This window comes from Manacus candei, unplaced genomic scaffold, assembly GCF_025592945.1.
Source record: "Manacus candei isolate 608988 ecotype Guabito, Panama unplaced genomic scaffold, ASM2559294v1 h1tg000002l, whole genome shotgun sequence".
Lineage (NCBI taxonomy): Eukaryota > Metazoa > Chordata > Aves > Passeriformes > Pipridae > Manacus > Manacus candei.
In genome coordinates, this window is record NW_026138050.1 from 14,363,037 (window position 1) to 14,369,767 (window position 6,731).

Sequence of the window (6,731 nt, forward strand, 5' to 3'; positions counted from 1 at the left end):
TCCGCTCTGAGCGCTCCCTGCCCGCCCGTCCCGTCCCATCCCGTCCCGTCCCGTCCCTTTCCGTCTCGCCTCGCAGCCGACCGACCTCTCCGCCTCGCCCTGGGGCTGCCGGCCCTCCCCGTACCCTGCCGCCAGGGCCCGGGGAGCCCCCGGTGCACCGCCGGAGCGCATGCGCGGGGGCGCCAACCGTGTCGGTAGTCCCGCCGCGCGCGCGGCGCGCATGCGCAGGCCCGGCCGGAGGGGCGCTGACAGGGCCTCACCCTATCCGCGCGTGCGCACGGGCTTCCCGCCAGCGGTTGCCATGGAGACCGCCTCCCCCTCCCCACACGCTGCTCTCTTCTCGCTCCCCTCTTCCCGTTCCCCTCACGAGGCGGCGGTGGCTCCTCCCGTCCCGTCCCGTCCCCATCCCGCTCTCGCCCTCCGGCAGAACGGCCCGGCGCCTGCTGAGGCGAACCCGGCCCGGCGGCCACCGGGGGCAGCCGAGCGCCGCGGAAAGCGGCGGCGGCCCGGCCGCCTCACGGCCCCGCCGCCTCACGGCCCCGCCGCCTCACGGCCCCGCCGCCTCACGGCCCCGCCGCCTCACGGCCCCGCCGCCTCACGGCCCCGCCGCCTCACGGCCCCGGCCTAGGGCGGGGATGTCCAGTCAAACCGGGGGGCGGCTGGTTAGGGCCTCGGCTCCGGCTGTCGCCGAGGCGAATGGCCAGTCTGGGATGAACAGCGGCGAAAGGGGAAAGCACACTTGTTCGTGTTTTTAAAGAATTCTAATATAAGAAGTCTTCACATGTAAAACGTCAGGCACACCTGTGCAGCTGCAGCCCGTTACAACTGTGATGTTTTGGGGTTATAATGGCTACTGTGCTGCTCATACGGAAATTTATGGAAATACTGAAATTTCAGGGTGAGCAGTTATGTAGCTCAAGCTTTCCCCAAGCTTATCTGTCAAAAGAATGACCATTGCCTTTTTATTTTGTACTTTAATCCCTGGAGTTGGACAGGAAAACTTGAGCCTTTTTCCCACTACGTTCAGCTCTGGCTCAAAGTCCTCATACTGAGTCTTGCCTTGGAGTCAGGATCAACAATAACTTCCTCCAGATCATCAGTTAATTGTGGCCAAAGGTCTGCAGGTATAAAATCACCTGAGGTGCAGTGGGGGTTGGGGTGTTCGTACACTGGATTTGCATTTTGAATGTGTGATTTGTGTTGAAATCCGAATTTCTTTCTCAATGCTTGGCCTAGCTGTGGCAAGAACCAAAATCCCTCCTGGGCAACACTTCTCAACAGGCCAAGATGCAGCAGAGGGAAGAGGTTTAGTGGCACATGGAACACACCAGAGCTTCATAAACATCAAGGCAGACACTTCACTCACAACTACAAATCAGTTCTAATGGTGAGCAATAGAATGTCTCCTTTACACATAAAACATTTTCCTATAATTATATCTCTATCCGTAATTAAACATTACAAAAAGAAACAGACACTGTTTCTTTTTGAAACATCACCTGTTCATTCCATTTTAAAAGTTGTAGATAATTTTTTTTTTACTATAAGGTTTCCAAGCTCCCGAGGCACTTGTGAGTTTTCACTTCCAGCAAAGAAATTTAACTTTTAACCCATTCAAACAATTTCAGCTGGAAACCCTTGAGTTTTAAGCAAAAAAAAAATGGTTGTTTTGGCAGGACTGAGGGGTGTATTTTCTGCAAGGAATCCCATCAGGAGATTTACCCGTCAGTACAAGAACTCGAAACTGATGTGAAGAAATCCTTTGGTTTGTGTCTTTCAACACTTCTGCTGGTTTATTCAAGTTCTTTCTCAAGTTGCTGCACTGATGGGAATTAGGAACCCTCTGAAGAAAATCCTGCAAGGACTTGCAAGTGCCCGTTGCACAAACAGACTGAAAATACTCCAGTTACGTACTGAGGCACGACCAAGCCCAGGCTCAGGAGCATCTGGCTGCACAAGGCCCTAAACTGAACTCAAAAGCACTCAAAAGCCAAAGGAATTGTGGCATTCCCAATGAAGGTGGATCCAAAAGCACCAACGCTTACTGGTTCACCCTGGCTGCCAAACAGGTATCTCTTTCACAGGGCATTTCAAGGCCTCTGACCATTCCTAAAGACAACAAGGGGTGTGGTTTTCCAGTCACTGTTTGTTCCCAGCATCAGAGGACACAGCCACAGTGACAGGCACAGAGAGGAGAAGCAGCCCTCTCAAAATCAGGCAGCTGATCAGAGGCAGGCTGTCTGGCTCTCCACGTAGACCTACTGGACTTCCACAAGCAATTTTTGACTAATTCTCGTTCCCTCCCCAGCAGGGAACTGCTCTGTGTCTGATATGGCTCAGACTCAGTGCTTCAGACTCCAGCAGGAAAATCTTGGCTTAATTTAAAGTGTACTCACCCCTGAGTTACAACTGTGTGGGTGCAGGCAGGTCCCTGAAGCAGCAACACTTGGGATCCATGCTGTGAGAGGCAGGAAATTTACTGTCACGCTGTGGTTTTGGGCTGTCTCTGCAGAAAACAACAATTATGGGACTTGTGAACACGATTAGGTGACATTAAAAGGTTTTTAAAGTAACTGCTTGGATTCACCATGCCATGGGATTTATAGTAAATGTGATTATCTGCAGATCTATGAATACACAAATTATGTATTCTGTATAATGTTCATATTTATCCCCAGTGTGCTGCAGTCAGCATTTGTATTTCACTTTCTCTTTGCTCTGTCTCAGGGCAGATCCCCTGGTCTCTGTTAGGACTTGTAACACTGGTGGCTCTTTGGCAGCTCCAGCTTAATTTTTAAAGCTTTTCCATACAAATTGATCAATCCAGGTCAGCAGTGATCAGAGAAGCAGCCACAGAGGCCAATTCCAGTGAGGAGAGTTTGGGTTTTCATTAATTTACTGTGTTAATTCCCTTCTCATGGACTTTGGCCATGCTGGATGACAGGGCTCAGCACAATACTCAGAACAATGTCTTGAAAGAGCCAAACAAGCAAGAAGGCAGCATTTTCCTCAGAAGTGGTTTGGTTTGCTTTACTGTAAAGTGGGAATTTTGGGATGGTACAGGCCACTATATTCATCTCCTCTTGTAAGCATGTTCCCATTCAGTAAGTCACAGGGCAGAGGTTCAAGTGGTATAACCCAAAATTCATCTTGTTCTCCTGGGCAGTGAAGTGCCCATTTCCAAGGAGAATCAGCATCATTCAGTAAGGACACTGGGCACTAAAGGATCTCTAAGCACAGTAAAAATACAATTCCCCAACTGAAAAACCTAATCCCTGTCCTTTGATTTCTTGCAGCACGCTGCAAGGTAGCTTTGAACACTTGTTTTTTAACCTATCTGCTAAACCACTTGAGACAGAACAGGTCCAGTAATCAAGATGCATCAGTGAGACAAAACTCCAGTTGAATCTCCCTCTATCTCCTGACACAGCTCCAACTTCTTGATTTTCTAAGGATTTAATGTGGGACAGTTCCATGAAGGATTGACTTGCTGATTTACTTCTGGTCTGGGTTTTAGACCCAGTTACCTCTTGTTTTCTTGGGTTGCAAAAGGAGAACAAGCTTTGCTTGGCTCCTCAGACTCCTTTGTTAACTGATCCCAAATCCCCTGCAGGTCATGTTGTGACATTTGGAATAACATTGGATGGATATTTAATGGACAATTCATTACAACACCTTTTGCCACTCACATTTAAAAAGCAGGGGAAACTTTTTCCCCAATTTTTCATCCTTCCTGCTGCTGTAAATAGATTAACAATGAGACCATCAGGAGTCCCTACAAATTTATTACCGAAGCTTTTGGTCCTTGTGCTCCTGCCAGCTCTTCCATTTCAGCCAGGACTTATGGCAGACTTCACCCATTCCCACCTGTTCACAGGCCAGACCGATTCCAGGAGGAGTGCAACGGGAAGGGCCTTGTGATTTGAGATGGAAATCTTGCTAGAAGGAGCTCCAGCAACAAGGAGCACCTTTCTGCCCTGGGAGAACAGGAACATGAGTGTCCAGGCAGAGAAACTTCCCTCCCAGCCTGGGCTGTGTTGAATCAGCACTGGCCACAAAATGTCCCAGAGAAGATGAAGTGTAAAGGGGGAGATGAAGGAGAAACAAAAGATGGTTCTGAGAGCAGGTGGAGAATGACTTTTTTTTTTCCTGGAAGAAAAGCTTCCTGCTGATGAAAGAAAAGGAAAAGCCATGTTTAACCCACTCCAGAAGCATCAGGAGGTGAGCAGTTCTGGGCAGGTGGCAAGATAGATTTAGTATGCCATCCTCTTCTTCCCAAACAATAAGGGAGACAAACAGCTGGATAATTCCAGTAAGCAGCCAAACTTCCAGAGATTCTCTGAAATCCCAGGAATTTTTATACCTAGGGATAAGGTTTGGGCAGACCCAGAACTGCTTTTGTAAGAATCTACTGATGAAAGGCAGAGAGTCCCTCAAAGGTGCTCTAAGTTTATGTTTACTGCCTCATCCAAACCCAGCAGGTACTTGTCTTTATGCCTCTGTTTCACTTTGTGCTGGGGTTCTGGAGTCTTGGACTGTGTCCTTAATGCAGATTCACTGTGTCTCTTAAAGGAAATTTATTTCAGCTCCATGCAGACCTTATTTGTACAGTAAGAATAATTCTGACTCACTTCACAGGGAGAGCAGGAGGATTAATCAACAATTGTGAGGGACCACAGAAGTGCTAAATATTATTAATGGCTCCCAAGTTTTCTTCTTTTGGAAACAGTGGCCGTTTCTTCCCATAATGTTTTTAGCAGTTGCTGCTCAAGGAGCTTAGATTGCAGATTCCTGGCTTGTGGTTTGTCCATAAATCACAGACCTGGAGCCTGCCCAAGACACTCTCGATGGGCTCAGCAGGAAGTCTGGACGAGAGAAAACTGTTTTCAGTCTGGCCCCGTGAACCACTTTATGGCCAGTCCAGTTTCAGGGTCCCAAGCCAGACGTGAGAGGGATTCTGTCCAAGTTTAAAAGCACGAGGTCTCTGGAATGTCCTTTCAAACTGGTTTCACTGCCTGTTAAATATTTTCCATCTTCTGCCCTGGAGGATATAGGTTTGACTCCACAGCTGATGAGCCTGGGCAGAGCAGGAGAGGAGGCCACGCTGTTTATCACCAAGTTTGTCAGCACACAAGGTTTAATTTGTAGAAAAATGAACAAAAAAATCCCCCAAACCCCAAAAACCAACCACAAGAAAAGGAGTCAGGCAGCAGTTAATAAGATCCCAATACAAACCAAACCCAATAGATCCGTTTTCTACACCAGGCAGGGCTCAGCATTGCTTTACAGCCAGGACATGAAACAAGCTCCGTGAGATTCCTCCAGGTTGGAGATCCCTAATTCCCTTCCTGGTAGAGCAAATGCTGAAGGACACAACTAGCCCATTCTGGGCTCTTCCCAGCACCATTCCCACATGCTGCATTCTCTGGGTTCACCACAATATGCTGCAGACACCAGGGGCACTTTGGCTGCAGGAAGAGCACAGGCCAGATGGAAACTGCTTGGTGATACAACACCTCTGAGGATGAGTAATGTAATGTCCAAGTGGAGACCATGGGAGCTGGGAGAGACCAGGAGCTGGAAGAGCACAACTGCAGCTTCACCACCACAAACAGTGCTGCAGTTCTGATGCAAGATCCATACCAGCCTCCTCTGCTTGCACAGCATATTTTGAGGTTGTGCAGAAAGTGAAAAACCAGGTTCTAGTGAGCTTCCTACACCTCCCTTTTGCCATCATGTTTGGAATAACTCATCCTTTTCACTGCTTTTTTCACCAAAGAGCCTCTTTGCCCTTTCAGACACAGAGTCATCACTGAAGACCAGCTTCCACCTGTGTTCCTATCAGCACTTCAGTACATCCCCCTTTCCCACTAGGATCTGCTTTGTCAGCCAGGCTCATCATCCTCACACCAGCCCTCCCTGCAAGTCTTTGCAGAACAAAAGGGAAGGCTGAGCCTGAGGTGAGGACCCAGAGCCTGCTGGTGTGTGCAGTGATGAAGCTTAGACAAAGCAGTGTGATAAAGTGTGTATGAGATTTGGGCCAAAGCACCCTCCTTATCCTGCTGCTACTGCTCCTTCTTGTATCCCAGGACCATCACCACCTCTCACCGTGTCTGATGGGCACAGGGACACAGGGCAGGTGTGCACTCCAGGAACAGAAATCTTATTTGATATTTTAATCACAAATCTCTCATGGCAAAAAAATTAGCACCTCGAGGGCTGCTGGAATTCCTGGAGGATTCCCAGGATGGGGAGGTTAAAGATGTATCAGTTTATGACCATCTCACAACCAAGCACGCTCTGCTTCTCACTGCAGCAAAGGTTACAAACCAGCATCCAGCTCAGGCACTGTATCAACTGCTGCTATTTTTAGGCACTTTAACAGGTGAGCAGCTTGCTGGATACCACACTCACCTGCTGTGCTGCTTAGGAATCACCAAAGGTTGAAATTCCTTCAGTCTGTGTTAGAATCACAGGATTGTTTAGGTTGGAAAAGCCCTCAAAGATCCTCAAGGCCAACTATAACCCAGCTGCCAAGGCCACCACTAACCCATGTCCCCAGGTGCCATATTCACATGGCTTTTGAATCCCTCGAGGGATGGGGACTCCACCTCTGCCCTGGGCACCTGTGCCAGTGCCTGACCACCCTGTCAGTGAAGAAATGCCCCCAGTATCCAACCTAAATCTCCCCTGGCACAACTTGAGGCTGTTTGCTCTTGTCCTGTCCCTTG

General features: G+C 48.9%; 1 protein-coding gene across 5 annotated transcripts in view; it reads right to left on the reverse strand.

The window, feature by feature from the left end:
* Window positions 1-233, reverse strand: part of SLX4 (SLX4 structure-specific endonuclease subunit) — a 39,066-nt gene extending 38,833 nt beyond the window's left edge. For 3 of the 5 annotated variants that reach the window (XM_051779751.1, XM_051779768.1, XM_051779759.1), the window contains exon 1: window positions 86-213. The gene's annotated coding sequence lies outside the window, so the exon portion shown is untranslated. Of the gene's footprint in view, window positions 1-85 lie in introns of all 5 variants that reach the window. The other 2 variants (XM_051779714.1, XM_051779747.1) reach the window with 2 other exon arrangements.
* Between the last annotated feature and the right edge of the window lie 6,498 nt (window positions 234-6,731).